Source organism: Schistocerca serialis, chromosome 10 (assembly GCF_023864345.2).
Source record: "Schistocerca serialis cubense isolate TAMUIC-IGC-003099 chromosome 10, iqSchSeri2.2, whole genome shotgun sequence".
In the NCBI taxonomy this organism is placed as follows: Eukaryota; Metazoa; Arthropoda; class Insecta; order Orthoptera; family Acrididae; genus Schistocerca; species Schistocerca serialis.
The window spans coordinates 42,509,130-42,524,734 of NC_064647.1; the positions used below are offsets into that span (position 1 = coordinate 42,509,130).

At 40.1% G+C, this 15,605-nt stretch overlaps 6 non-coding genes across 6 annotated transcripts; all 6 read right to left on the reverse strand.

Annotated features, from left to right (window-relative positions):
- Positions 1–1,172: 1,172 nt before the first annotated feature.
- LOC126425431 (U4 spliceosomal RNA) lies at positions 1,173–1,312 on the reverse strand. The gene has a single exon (XR_007576296.1). It is a non-coding gene; the product is annotated as a U4 spliceosomal RNA (small nuclear RNA).
- A 2,265-nt stretch (positions 1,313–3,577) lies between these two features.
- LOC126425432 (U4 spliceosomal RNA) lies at positions 3,578–3,717 on the reverse strand. Its single transcript, XR_007576297.1, has one exon. It is a non-coding gene; the product is annotated as a U4 spliceosomal RNA (small nuclear RNA).
- Positions 3,718–5,979: 2,262 nt separating this feature from the next.
- Positions 5,980–6,119, reverse strand: LOC126425433 (U4 spliceosomal RNA). The gene has a single exon (XR_007576298.1). It is a non-coding gene; the product is annotated as a U4 spliceosomal RNA (small nuclear RNA).
- Positions 6,120–8,386: 2,267 nt separating this feature from the next.
- Positions 8,387–8,527, reverse strand: LOC126425481 (U4 spliceosomal RNA). Its single transcript, XR_007576338.1, has one exon. It is a non-coding gene; the product is annotated as a U4 spliceosomal RNA (small nuclear RNA).
- Positions 8,528–10,794: 2,267 nt separating this feature from the next.
- Positions 10,795–10,935, reverse strand: LOC126425510 (U4 spliceosomal RNA). The gene has a single exon (XR_007576361.1). It is a non-coding gene; the product is annotated as a U4 spliceosomal RNA (small nuclear RNA).
- Positions 10,936–13,201: 2,266 nt separating this feature from the next.
- On the reverse strand, positions 13,202–13,341 carry LOC126425503 (U4 spliceosomal RNA). Its single transcript, XR_007576356.1, has one exon. It is a non-coding gene; the product is annotated as a U4 spliceosomal RNA (small nuclear RNA).
- Positions 13,342–15,605: the final 2,264 nt, after the last annotated feature.

A 15,605-nucleotide genomic window follows, 5' to 3' on the forward strand; every position in this document is an offset into this window, starting at 1 on the left:
ACACTTCCTCTACCACTGTATTTTTCATTGCATTCTATGATTTATATTCACAGATACAGTCACAAAATTTACCCCACAAGCACTGGTTCCCTCTCTTCAGTATTCCACATGCAATACATTCTCATAGCACACTGGACCATCATTAAGCTCACCATCCCATTTAAACTATCACACTGTATTATGTGTCACATTTGCACAGTAAATCCACAGTTCAAGGAATTCACCAAGAAATGCACTAATCACACTGTTCAAAATGGAAATGCCATGGCTGCAGCCCACCAAATTTTACTGCACAATCACTGTTATTACTGCATGAAGGAGATTTTCCACCAGCAGCCTTTAGATGAAACATGTAAGCTACATAAAGGTTCAACAAAACCTCAACATCAGGGGCTGCATTAGCTACCACCCAAATAGCTACTAGCCCTTACCTTTCTTTCAATCCCTCTGCTCTGCACACTACAGCACATGTATGTATTCTCAAAATGAGGCAAAGCCTTGCACAACATTACAGTTCTTCCTGCTTCGTGTAACACCCACCAGATAGGACACTGTCCTCAATGTGAGTGCCCTTACTAGGCACTGTGCAGCCTAACACATCAATCATCTCAAGTCAACAGACTCATTGCCCAATATTATCAAACAGCAGTTCCATGGTCATAAGTTCTAATTATCAAGGTGTACACACAGCAGTGTCCAAAAAGGATCAAACATGCATCTAATGATCAGGACACAAACACAAATTATAACACTGGCAGTGCTGTGAAAATGAATTAAGTACAACACCTGCCTCCCACACACTCACCAACTCTCACTGTACTGCCCTAGTCTCCTCCACTAAATTCTGACAGAAGTTTTGTCAAATCCTACATGTATCAGTAATCACTGCATGTGTGTACCACAAGTATGCTATGGAGCAAGAATTGCCACTAGACAGAACCACATTTCAACTGTCCACATTGGCATCTTTATTCACACATAGCAGTTGCACAACATCTTACACTGAGGAGTATGTTTGTCACCAGCTCCCTAAGACATGTACACAATTGATCAGTGAACACAGACTAGTCTGTGTACATGGTCCCTAACAACCATCAGCTAAACACTTCCACAAGTGCAGAATGAGTACACAGATAAACACAGTTTGAAGCATTGTTTCTATGACACTTACACCCCCTCAGGGGTTGCCAAAAATTGCCACAGAGACGGTATTTCACGTCTCTCTGGCGGGGTATTGGTAAAAGTTTTCAACTAGCAATAATCGCACCTCAGTTATACTTCACTGGTTACGATAATGCCACTGCGCAAAGATTAACTACCTAGCGCCTGGCACTGCTATTTATACCTGACGTTCGTTCCAAACACATACAAGTACTTGCATCATTGATACCTATCAGTATTACCTTACACTACTCAAGATCCATTGGGGGAAACAAATACAGAAATATACAGAAAAAAAACAGTAAAATACATTTTATTAGAGGCAGATTTTCTGTTCTTTGCTCCTTGTGTCTAATATTTGCTTACACGCACACTCATCGCCATCTTAAACGCTCAAAACTCCACAGTAGTTCTCCCCTTGACCGTCAGGCGCGCTACTGCTCACTCGCCTAGCCCCACACAGATGAAAGTAGCACAACCTCATTTAGCAAATACCGGCACACCCATTAAGACTCATCGTTAGATTTTGTTATTTTGTGGCCGCTGGTTAGTACTAGACACCAAGAAAACTGCCAACTGCATTTACATTAACTTAACAAACTATACACTTCTCAGCAAAAGCTGTTTTTACTCGAATCATGCCGTGAAATTGATTAATGTCGATGGGTGAAATATTTGTGTAACAGATTAGGCACCCTGGAAACACAATGAAATGAGATTTACAAATCCTCTCATGTAGCTGGGTTAAGTTGTTGAAATGAGTTTACCTTGCAGAAAAGTACAACTAGAAATCAGTCAGTAAATTGCTTCATAGCGCTGGGAACACGTGCTGCAGTCTTAGATATACAAGATACACGCCTATTCCACATTGCGCCAAACAACCTGCACAAAAATATATATTTTGGACTCCTCTACTGTTTATGTTCTTGTCCAAGAAGAATCATAGAAAGCTAACAGTATCCAAACCTGCCTGCTGTCTCATTGGCCCCAGCTAATATATTGCCTGACAAAAATGAAAATATCTGAATGTGTGCTAAATAGTATCTCGAGTGCCAAGCATTCATAACAGATCCAAACAATAAGACATTTTCTATGGATCCATTTGTGCTATAGTAGGCAGCAAATTTTGCTCACCTTGCATATAGGAAGAGTCATATTCTCAAATGAAGAGAGAGAAAAAAAAAAAAAAAAAAAAAAAAAAAAAAAAAAAAAAAAAAAAACGACTCCTGCTACAATTCTCACCTACACTTCCTCTACCACTGTATTTTTCATTGCATTCTATGATTTATATTCACAGATACAGTCACAAAATTTACCCCACAAGCACTGGTTCCCTCTCTTCAGTATTCCACATGCAATACATTCTCATAGCACACTGGACCATCATTAAGCTCACCATCCCATTTAAACTATCACACTGTATTATGTGTCACATTTGCACAGTAAATCCACAGTTCAAGGAATTCACCAAGAAATGCACTAATCACACTGTTCAAAATGGAAATGCCATGGCTGCAGCCCACCAAATTTTACTGCACAATCACTGTTATTACTGCATGAAGGAGATTTTCCACCAGCAGCCTTTAGATGAAACATGTAAGCTACATAAAGGTTCAACAAAACCTCAACATCAGGGGCTGCATTAGCTACCACCCAAATAGCTACTAGCCCTTACCTTTCTTTCAATCCCTCTGCTCTGCACACTACAGCACATGTATGTATTCTCAAAATGAGGCAAAGCCTTGCACAACATTACAGTTCTTCCTGCTTCGTGTAACACCCACCAGATAGGACACTGTCCTCAATGTGAGTGCCCTTACTAGGCACTGTGCAGCCTAACACATCAATCATCTCAAGTCAACAGACTCATTGCCCAATATTATCAAACAGCAGTTCCATGGTCATAAGTTCTAATTATCAAGGTGTACACACAGCAGTGTCCAAAAAGGATCAAACATGCATCTAATGATCAGGACACAAACACAAATTATAACACTGGCAGTGCTGTGAAAATGAATTAAGTACAACACCTGCCTCCCACACACTCACCAACTCTCACTGTACTGCCCTAGTCTCCTCCACTAAATTCTGACAGAAGTTTTGTCAAATCCTACATGTATCAGTAATCACTGCATGTGTGTACCACAAGTATGCTATGGAGCAAGAATTGCCACTAGACAGAACCACATTTCAACTGTCCACATTGGCATCTTTATTCACACATAGCAGTTGCACAACATCTTACACTGAGGAGTATGTTTGTCACCAGCTCCCTAAGACATGTACACAATTGATCAGTGAACACAGACTAGTCTGTGTACATGGTCCCTAACAACCATCAGCTAAACACTTCCACAAGTGCAGAATGAGTACACAGATAAACACAGTTTGAAGCATTGTTTCTATGACACTTACACCCCCTCAGGGGTTGCCAAAAATTGCCACAGAGACGGTATTTCACGTCTCTCTGGCGGGGTATTGGTAAAAGTTTTCAACTAGCAATAATCGCACCTCAGTTATACTTCACTGGTTACGATAATGCCACTGCGCAAAGATTAACTACCTAGCGCCTGGCACTGCTATTTATACCTGACGTTCGTTCCAAACACATACAAGTACTTGCATCATTGATACCTATCAGTATTACCTTACACTACTCAAGATCCATTGGGGGAAACAAATACAGAAATATACAGAAAAAAAACAGTAAAATACATTTTATTAGAGGCAGATTTTCTGTTCTTTGCTCCTTGTGTCTAATATTTGCTTACACGCACACTCATCGCCATCTTAAACGCTCAAAACTCCACAGTAGTTCTCCCCTTGACCGTCAGGCGCGCTACTGCTCACTCGCCTAGCCCCACACAGATGAAAGTAGCACAACCTCATTTAGCAAATACCGGCACACCCATTAAGACTCATCGTTAGATTTTGTTATTTTGTGGCCGCTGGTTAGTACTAGACACCAAGAAAACTGCCAACTGCATTTACATTAACTTAACAAACTATACACTTCTCAGCAAAAGCTGTTTTTACTCGAATCATGCCGTGAAATTGATTAATGTCGATGGGTGAAATATTTGTGTAACAGATTAGGCACCCTGGAAACACAATGAAATGAGATTTACAAATCCTCTCATGTAGCTGGGTTAAGTTGTTGAAATGAGTTTACCTTGCAGAAAAGTACAACTAGAAATCAGTCAGTAAATTGCTTCATAGCGCTGGGAACACGTGCTGCAGTCTTAGATATACAAGATACACGCCTATTCCACATTGCGCCAAACAACCTGCACAAAAATATATATTTTGGACTCCTCTACTGTTTATGTTCTTGTCCAAGAAGAATCATAGAAAGCTAACAGTATCCAAACCTGCCTGCTGTCTCATTGGCCCCAGCTAATATATTGCCTGACAAAAATGAAAATATCTGAATGTGTGCTAAATAGTATCTCGAGTGCCAAGCATTCATAACAGATCCAAACAATAAGACATTTTCTATGGATCCATTTGTGCTATAGTAGGCAGCAAATTTTGCTCACCTTGCATATAGGAAGAGTCATATTCTCAAATGAAGAGAGAGAAAAAAAAAAAAAAAAAAAAAAAAAAAAAAAAAAAAAAAAAACGACTCCTGCTACAATTCTCACCTACACTTCCTCTACCACTGTATTTTTCATTGCATTCTATGATTTATATTCACAGATACAGTCACAAAATTTACCCCACAAGCACTGGTTCCCTCTCTTCAGTATTCCACATGCAATACATTCTCATAGCACACTGGACCATCATTAAGCTCACCATCCCATTTAAACTATCACACTGTATTATGTGTCACATTTGCACAGTAAATCCACAGTTCAAGGAATTCACCAAGAAATGCACTAATCACACTGTTCAAAATGGAAATGCCATGGCTGCAGCCCACCAAATTTTACTGCACAATCACTGTTATTACTGCATGAAGGAGATTTTCCACCAGCAGCCTTTAGATGAAACATGTAAGCTACATAAAGGTTCAACAAAACCTCAACATCAGGGGCTGCATTAGCTACCACCCAAATAGCTACTAGCCCTTACCTTTCTTTCAATCCCTCTGCTCTGCACACTACAGCACATGTATGTATTCTCAAAATGAGGCAAAGCCTTGCACAACATTACAGTTCTTCCTGCTTCGTGTAACACCCACCAGATAGGACACTGTCCTCAATGTGAGTGCCCTTACTAGGCACTGTGCAGCCTAACACATCAATCATCTCAAGTCAACAGACTCATTGCCCAATATTATCAAACAGCAGTTCCATGGTCATAAGTTCTAATTATCAAGGTGTACACACAGCAGTGTCCAAAAAGGATCAAACATGCATCTAATGATCAGGACACAAACACAAATTATAACACTGGCAGTGCTGTGAAAATGAATTAAGTACAACACCTGCCTCCCACACACTCACCAACTCTCACTGTACTGCCCTAGTCTCCTCCACTAAATTCTGACAGAAGTTTTGTCAAATCCTACATGTATCAGTAATCACTGCATGTGTGTACCACAAGTATGCTATGGAGCAAGAATTGCCACTAGACAGAACCACATTTCAACTGTCCACATTGGCATCTTTATTCACACATAGCAGTTGCACAACATCTTACACTGAGGAGTATGTTTGTCACCAGCTCCCTAAGACATGTACACAATTGATCAGTGAACACAGACTAGTCTGTGTACATGGTCCCTAACAACCATCAGCTAAACACTTCCACAAGTGCAGAATGAGTACACAGATAAACACAGTTTGAAGCATTGTTTCTATGACACTTACACCCCCTCAGGGGTTGCCAAAAATTGCCACAGAGACGGTATTTCACGTCTCTCTGGCGGGGTATTGGTAAAAGTTTTCAACTAGCAATAATCGCACCTCAGTTATACTTCACTGGTTACGATAATGCCACTGCGCAAAGATTAACTACCTAGCGCCTGGCACTGCTATTTATACCTGACGTTCGTTCCAAACACATACAAGTACTTGCATCATTGATACCTATCAGTATTACCTTACACTACTCAAGATCCATTGGGGGAAACAAATACAGAAATATACAGAAAAAAAACAGTAAAATACATTTTATTAGAGGCAGATTTTCTGTTCTTTGCTCCTTGTGTCTAATATTTGCTTACACGCACACTCATCGCCATCTTAAACGCTCAAAACTCCACAGTAGTTCTCCCCTTGACCGTCAGGCGCGCTACTGCTCACTCGCCTAGCCCCACACAGATGAAAGTAGCACAACCTCATTTAGCAAATACCGGCACACCCATTAAGACTCATCGTTAGATTTTGTTATTTTGTGGCCGCTGGTTAGTACTAGACACCAAGAAAACTGCCAACTGCATTTACATTAACTTAACAAACTATACACTTCTCAGCAAAAGCTGTTTTTACTCGAATCATGCCGTGAAATTGATTAATGTCGATGGGTGAAATATTTGTGTAACAGATTAGGCACCCTGGAAACACAATGAAATGAGATTTACAAATCCTCTCATGTAGCTGGGTTAAGTTGTTGAAATGAGTTTACCTTGCAGAAAAGTACAACTAGAAATCAGTCAGTAAATTGCTTCATAGCGCTGGGAACACGTGCTGCAGTCTTAGATATACAAGATACACGCCTATTCCACATTGCGCCAAACAACCTGCACAAAAATATATATTTTGGACTCCTCTACTGTTTATGTTCTTGTCCAAGAAGAATCATAGAAAGCTAACAGTATCCAAACCTGCCTGCTGTCTCATTGGCCCCAGCTAATATATTGCCTGACAAAAATGAAAATATCTGAATGTGTGCTAAATAGTATCTCGAGTGCCAAGCATTCATAACAGATCCAAACAATAAGACATTTTCTATGGATCCATTTGTGCTATAGTAGGCAGCAAATTTTGCTCACCTTGCATATAGGAAGAGTCATATTCTCAAATGAAGAGAGAGAAAAAAAAAAAAAAAAAAAAAAAAAAAAAAAAAAAAAAAAAAACGACTCCTGCTACAATTCTCACCTACACTTCCTCTACCACTGTATTTTTCATTGCATTCTATGATTTATATTCACAGATACAGTCACAAAATTTACCCCACAAGCACTGGTTCCCTCTCTTCAGTATTCCACATGCAATACATTCTCATAGCACACTGGACCATCATTAAGCTCACCATCCCATTTAAACTATCACACTGTATTATGTGTCACATTTGCACAGTAAATCCACAGTTCAAGGAATTCACCAAGAAATGCACTAATCACACTGTTCAAAATGGAAATGCCATGGCTGCAGCCCACCAAATTTTACTGCACAATCACTGTTATTACTGCATGAAGGAGATTTTCCACCAGCAGCCTTTAGATGAAACATGTAAGCTACATAAAGGTTCAACAAAACCTCAACATCAGGGGCTGCATTAGCTACCACCCAAATAGCTACTAGCCCTTACCTTTCTTTCAATCCCTCTGCTCTGCACACTACAGCACATGTATGTATTCTCAAAATGAGGCAAAGCCTTGCACAACATTACAGTTCTTCCTGCTTCGTGTAACACCCACCAGATAGGACACTGTCCTCAATGTGAGTGCCCTTACTAGGCACTGTGCAGCCTAACACATCAATCATCTCAAGTCAACAGACTCATTGCCCAATATTATCAAACAGCAGTTCCATGGTCATAAGTTCTAATTATCAAGGTGTACACACAGCAGTGTCCAAAAAGGATCAAACATGCATCTAATGATCAGGACACAAACACAAATTATAACACTGGCAGGTGCTGTGAAAATGAATTAAGTACAACACCTGCCTCCCACACACTCACCAACTCTCACTGTACTGCCCTAGTCTCCTCCACTAAATTCTGACAGAAGTTTTGTCAAATCCTACATGTATCAGTAATCACTGCATGTGTGTACCACAAGTATGCTATGGAGCAAAGAATTGCCACTAGACAGAACCACATTTCAACTGTCCACATTGGCATCTTTATTTCACACATAGCAGTTGCACAACATCTTACACTGAGGAGTATGTTTGTCACCAGCTCCCTAAGACATGTACACAATTGATCAGTGAACACAGACTAGTCTGTGTACATGGTCCCTAACAACCATCAGCTAAACACTTCCACAAGGTGCAGAATGAGTACACAGATAAACACAGTTTGAAGCATTGTTTCTATGACACTTACACCCCCTCAGGGGTTGCCAAAAATTGCCACAGAGACGGTATTTCACGTCTCTCTGGCGGGGTATTGGTTAAAAGTTTTCAACTAGCAATAATCGCACCTCAGTTATACTTCACTGGTTACGATAATGCCACTGCGCAAAGATTAACTACCTAGCGCCTGGCCACTGCGATTTATACCTGACGTTCGTTCCAAACACATACAAGTACTTGCATCATTGATACCTATCAGTATTACCTTACACTACTCAAGATCCATTGGGGGAAACAAATACAGAAATATACAGAAAAAAAACAGTAAAATACATTTTATTAGAGGCAGATTTTCTGTTCTTTGCTCCTTGTGTCTAATATTTGCTTACACGCACACTCATCGCCATCTTAAACGCTCAAAACTCCACAGTAGTTCTCCCCTTTGACCGTCAGGCGCGCTACTGCTCACTCGCCTAGCCCCACACAGATGAAAGTAGCACAACCTCATTTAGCCAAATACCGGCACACCCATTAAGACTCATCGTTAGATTTTGTTATTTTGTGGCCGCTGGTTAGTACTAGACACCAAGGAAAACTGCCAACTGGCATTTACATTAACTTAACAAACTATACACTTCTCAGCAAAAGCTGTTTTTACTCGAATCATGCCGTGAAATTGATTAATGTCGATGGGTTGAAATATTTGTGTAACAGATTAGGCACCCTGGAAACACAATGAAATGAGATTTACAAATCCTCTCATGTAGCTGGGTTAAGTTGTTGAAATGAGTTTACCTTGCAGAAAAGTACAACTAGAAATCAGTCAGTAAATTGCTTCATAGCGCTGGGAACACGTGCTGCAGTCTAGATATACAAGATACACGCCTATTCCACATTGCGCCAAACAACCTGCACAAAAATATATATTTTGGACTCCTCTACTGTTTATGTTCTTGTCCAAGAAGAATCATAGAAAGCTAACAGTATCCAAACCTGCCTGCTGTCTCATTGGCCCCAGCTAATATATTGCCTGACAAAAATGAAAATATCTGAATGTGTGCTAAATAGTATCTCGAGTGCCAAGCATTCATAACAGATCCAAACAATAAGACATTTTCTATGATCCATTTGTGCTATAGTAGGCAGCAAATTTTGCTCACCTTGCATATAGGAAGAGTCATATTCTCAAATGAAGAGAGAGAAAAAAAAAAAAAAAAAAAAAAAAAAAAAAAAAAAAAAAAAACGACTCCTGCTACAATTCTCACCTACACTTCCTCTACCACTGTATTTTTCATTGCATTCTATGATTTATATTCACAGATACAGTCACAAAATTTACCCCACAAGCACTGGTTCCCTCTCTTCAGTATTCCACATGCAATACATTCTCATAGCACACTGGACCATCATTAAGCTCACCATCCCATTTAAACTATCACACTGTATTATGTGTCACATTTGCACAGTAAATCCACAGTTCAAGGAATTCACCAAGAAATGCACTAATCACACTGTTCAAAATGGAAATGCCATGGCTGCAGCCCACCAAATTTTACTGCACAATCACTGTTATTACTGCATGAAGGAGATTTTCCACCAGCAGCCTTTAGATGAAACATGTAAGCTACATAAAGGTTCAACAAAACCTCAACATCAGGGGCTGCATTAGCTACCACCCAAATAGCTACTAGCCCTTACCTTTCTTTCAATCCCTCTGCTCTGCACACTACAGCACATGTATGTATTCTCAAAATGAGGCAAAGCCTTGCACAACATTACAGTTCTTCCTGCTTCGTGTAACACCCACCAGATAGGACACTGTCCTCAATGTGAGTGCCCTTACTAGGCACTGTGCAGCCTAACACATCAATCATCTCAAGTCAACAGACTCATTGCCCAATATTATCAAACAGCAGTTCCATGGTCATAAGTTCTAATTATCAAGGTGTACACACAGCAGTGTCCAAAAAGGATCAAACATGCATCTAATGATCAGGACACAAACACAAATTATAACACTGGCAGTGCTGTGAAAATGAATTAAGTACAACACCTGCCTCCCACACACTCACCAACTCTCACTGTACTGCCCTAGTCTCCTCCACTAAATTCTGACAGAAGTTTTGTCAAATCCTACATGTATCAGTAATCACTGCATGTGTGTACCACAAGTATGCTATGGAGCAAGAATTGCCACTAGACAGAACCACATTTCAACTGTCCACATTGGCATCTTTATTCACACATAGCAGTTGCACAACATCTTACACTGAGGAGTATGTTTGTCACCAGCTCCCTAAGACATGTACACAATTGATCAGTGAACACAGACTAGTCTGTGTACATGGTCCCTAACAACCATCAGCTAAACACTTCCACAAGTGCAGAATGAGTACACAGATAAACACAGTTTGAAGCATTGGTTTCTATGACACTTACACCCCCTCAGGGGTTGCCAAAAATTGCCACAGAGACGGTATTTCACGTCTCTCTGGCGGGGTATTGGTAAAAGTTTTTCAACTAGCAATAATCGCACCTCAGTTATACTTCACTGGTTACGATAATGCCACTGCGCAAAGATTAACTACCTAGCGCCTGGCACTGCTATTTATACCTGACGTTCGTTCCAAACACATACAAGTACTTGCATCATTGATACCTATCAGTATTACCTTACACTACTCAAGATCCATTGGGGGAAACAAATACAGAAATATACAGAAAAAAAACAGTAAAATACATTTATTAGAGGCAGATTTTCTGTTCTTTGCTCCTTGTGTCTAATATTTGCTTACACGCACACTCATCGCCATCTTAAACGCTCAAAACTCCACAGTAGTTCTCCCCTTGACCGTCAGGCGCGCTACTGCTCACTCGCCTAGCCCCACACAGATGAAAGTAGCACAACCTCATTTAGCAAATACCGGCACACCCATTAAGACTCATCGTTAGATTTTGTTATTTTGTGGCCGCTGGTTAGTACTAGACACCAAGGAAAACTGCCAACTGCATTTACATTAACTTAACAAACTATACACTTCTCAGCCAAAAGCTGTTTTTACTCGAATCATGCCGTGAAATTGATTAATGTCGATGGGGTGAAATATTTGTGTAAACAGATTAGGCACCCTGGAAACACAATGAAATGAGATTTACAAATCCTCTCATGTAGCTGGGTTAAGTTGTTGAAATGAGTTTACCTTGCAGAAAAGTACAACTAGAAATTCAGTCAGTAAATTGCTTCATAGCGCTGGGAACACGTGCTGCAGTCTTAGATATACAAGATACACGCCTATTCCACATTGCGCCAAACAACCTGCACAAAAATATATATTTTGGACTCCTCTACTGTTTATGTTCTTGTCCAAGAAGAATCATAGAAAGCTAACAGTATCCAAACCTGCCTGCTGTCTCATTGGCCCCAGCTAATATATTGCCTGACAAAAATGAAAATATCTGAATGTGTGCTAAATAGTATCTCGAGTGCCAAGCATTCATAACAGATCCAAACAATAAGACATTTTCTATGGATCCATTTGTGCTATAGTAGGCAGCAAATTTTGCTCACCTTGCATATAGGAAGAGTCATATTCTCAAATGAAGAGAGAGAAAAAAAAAAAAAAAAAAAAAAAAAAAAAAAAAAAAAAACGACTCCTGCTACAATTCTCACCTACACTTCCTCTACCACTGTATTTTTCATTGCATTCTATGATTTATATTCACAGATACAGTCACAAAATTTACCCCACAAGCACTGGTTCCCTCTCTTCAGTATTCCACATGCAATACATTCTCATAGCACACTGGACCATCATTAAGCTCACCATCCCATTTAAACTATCACACTGTATTATGTGTCACATTTGCACAGTAAATCCACAGTTCAAGGAATTCACCAAGAAATGCACTAATCACACTGTTCAAAATGGAAATGCCATGGCTGCAGCCCACCAAATTTTACTGCACAATCACTGTTATTACTGCTGAAGGAGATTTTCCACCAGCAGCCTTTAGATGAAACATGTAAGCTACATAAAGGTTCAACAAAACCTCACATCAGGGGCTGCATTAGCTACCACCCAAATAGCTACTAGCCCTTACCTTTCTTTCAATCCCTCTGCTCTGCACACTACAGCACATGTATGTATTCTCAAAATGAGGCAAAGCCTTGCACAACATTACAGTTCTTCCTGCTTCGTGTAACACCCACCAGATAGGACACTGTCCTCAATGTGAGTGCCCTTACTAGGCACTGTGCAGCCTAACACATCAATCATCTCAAGTCAACAGACTCATTGCCCAATATTATCAAAACAGCAGTTCCATGGTCATAAGTTCTAATTATCAAGGTGTACACACAGCAGTGTCCAAAAAGGATCAAACATGCATCTAATGATCAGGGACACAAACACAAATTATAACACTGGCAGTGCTGTGAAAATGAATTAAGTACAACACCTGCCTCCCACACACTCACCAACTCTCACTGTACTGCCCTAGTCTCCTCCACTAAATTCTGACAGAAGTTTTGTCAAATCCTACATGTATCAGTAATCACTGCATGTGTGTACCACAAGTATGCTATGGAGCAAGAATTGCCACTAGACAGAACCACATTTCAAACTGTCCACATTGGCATCTTTATTCACACATAGCAGTGCACAACATCTTACACTGAGGAGTATGTTTGTCACCAGCTCCCTAAGACATGTTACACAATTGATCAGTGAACACAGACTAGTCTGTGTACATGGTCCCTAACAACCATCAGCTAAACACTTCCACAAGTGCAGAATGAGTACACAGATAAACCACAGTTTGAAGCATTGTTTCTATGACACTTACACCCCCTCAGGGGTTTGCCAAAAATTGCCACAGAGACGGTATTTCACGTCTCTCTGGCGGGGTATTGGTAAAAGTTTTCAACTAGCAATAATCGCACCTCAGTTATACTTCACTGGTTACGATAATGCCACTGCGCAAAGATTAACTACCTAGCGCCTGGCACTGCTATTTATACCTGACGTTCGTTCCAAACACATACAAGTACTTGCATCATTGATACCTATCAGTATTACCTTACACTACTCAAGATCCATTGGGGGGAAACAAATACAGAAATATACAGAAAAAAAAACAGTAAAATACATTTTATTAGAGGCAGATTTTCTGTTCTTTGCTCCTTGTGTCTAATATTTGCTTACACGCACACTCATCGCCATCTTAAACGCTCAAAACTCCACAGTAGTTCTCCCCTTGACCGTCAGGCGCGCTACTGCTCACTCGCCTATGCCCCACACAGATGAAAGTAGCACAACCTCATTTAGCAAATACCGGCACACCCATTAAGACTCATCGTTAGATTTTGTTATTTTGTGGCCGCTGGTTAGTACTAGACACCAAGAAAACTGCCAACTGCATTTACATTAACTTAACAAACTATACACTTCTCAGCAAAAGCTGTTTTTACTCGAATCATGCCGTGAAATTGATTAATGTCGATGGGTGAAATATTTGTGTAACAGATTAGGCACCCTGGAAACACAATGAAATGAGATTTACAAATCCTCTCATGTAGCTGGGTTAAGTTGTTGAAATGAGTTTACCTTGCAGAAAAGTACAACTAGAAATCAGTCAGTAAATTGCCTTCATAGCGCTGGGAACACGTGCTGCAGTCTTAGATATACAAGATACACGCCTATTCCACATTGCGCCAAACAACCTGCACAAAAATATATATTTTGGACCTCCTCTACTGTTTATGTTCTTGTCCAAGAAGAATCATAGAAAGCTAACAGTATCCAAACCTGCCTGCTGTCTCATTGGCCCCAGCTAATATATTGCCTGACAAAAATGAAAATATCTGAATGTGTGCTAAATAGTATCTCGAGTGCCAAGCATTCATAACAGATCCAAACAATAAGACATTTTTCTATGGATCCATTTGTGCTATAGTAGGCAGCAAATTTTGCTCACCTTGCATATAGGAAGAGTCATATTCTCAAATGAAGAGAGAGAAAAAAAAAAAAAAAAAAAAAAAAAAAAAAAAAAAAAAAACGACTCCTGCTACAATTCTCACCTACACTTCCTCTACCACTGTATTTTTCATTGCATTCTATGATTTATATTCACAGATACAGTCACAAAATTTACCCCACAAGCACTGGTTCCCTCTCTTCAGTATTCCACATGCAATACATTCTCATAGCACACTGGACCATCATTAAGCTCACCATCCCATTTAAACTATCACACTGTATTATGTGTCACATTTGCACAGTAAATCCACAGTTCAAGGAATTCACCAAGAAATGCACTAATCACACTGTTCAAAATGGAAATGCCATGGCTGCAGCCCACCAAATTTTACTGCACAATCACTGTTATTACTGCATGAAGGAGATTTTCCACCAGCAGCCTTTAGATGAAACATGTAAGCTACATAAAGGTTCAACAAAACCTCAACATCAGGGGCTGCATTAGCTACCACCCAAATAGCTACTAGCCCTTACCTTTCTTTCAATCCCTCTGCTCTGCACACTACAGCACATGTATGTATTCTCAAAATGAGGCAAAGCCTTGCACAACATTACAGTTCTTCCTGCTTCGTGTAACACCCACCAGATAGGACACTGTCCTCAATGTGAGTGCCCTTACTAGGCACTGTGCAGCCTAACACATCAATCATCTCAAGTCAACAGACTCATTGCCCAATATATCAAACAGCAGTTCCATGGTCATAAGTTCTAATTATCAAGGTGTACACACAGCAGTGTCCAAAAAGGATCAAACATGCATCTAATGATCAGGACACAAACACAAATTATAACACTGGCAGTGCTGTGAAAATGAATTAAGTACAACACCTGCCTCCCACACACTCACCAACTCTCACTGTACTGCCCTAGTCTCCTCCACTAAATTCTGACAGAAGTTTTGTCAAATCCTACATGTATCAGTAATCACTGCATGTGTGTACCACAAGTATGCTATGGAGCAAGAATTGCCACTAGACAGAACCACATTTCAACTGTCCACATTGGCATCTTTATTCACACATAGCAGTTGCACAACATCTTACACTGAGGAGTATGTTTGTCACCAGCTCCCTAAGACATGTACACAATTGATCAGTGAACACAGACTAGTCTGTGTACATGGTCCCTAACAACCATCAGCTAAACACTTCCACAAGTGCAGAATGAGTACACAGATAAACACAGTTTGAAGCATTGTTTCTATGACACTTAC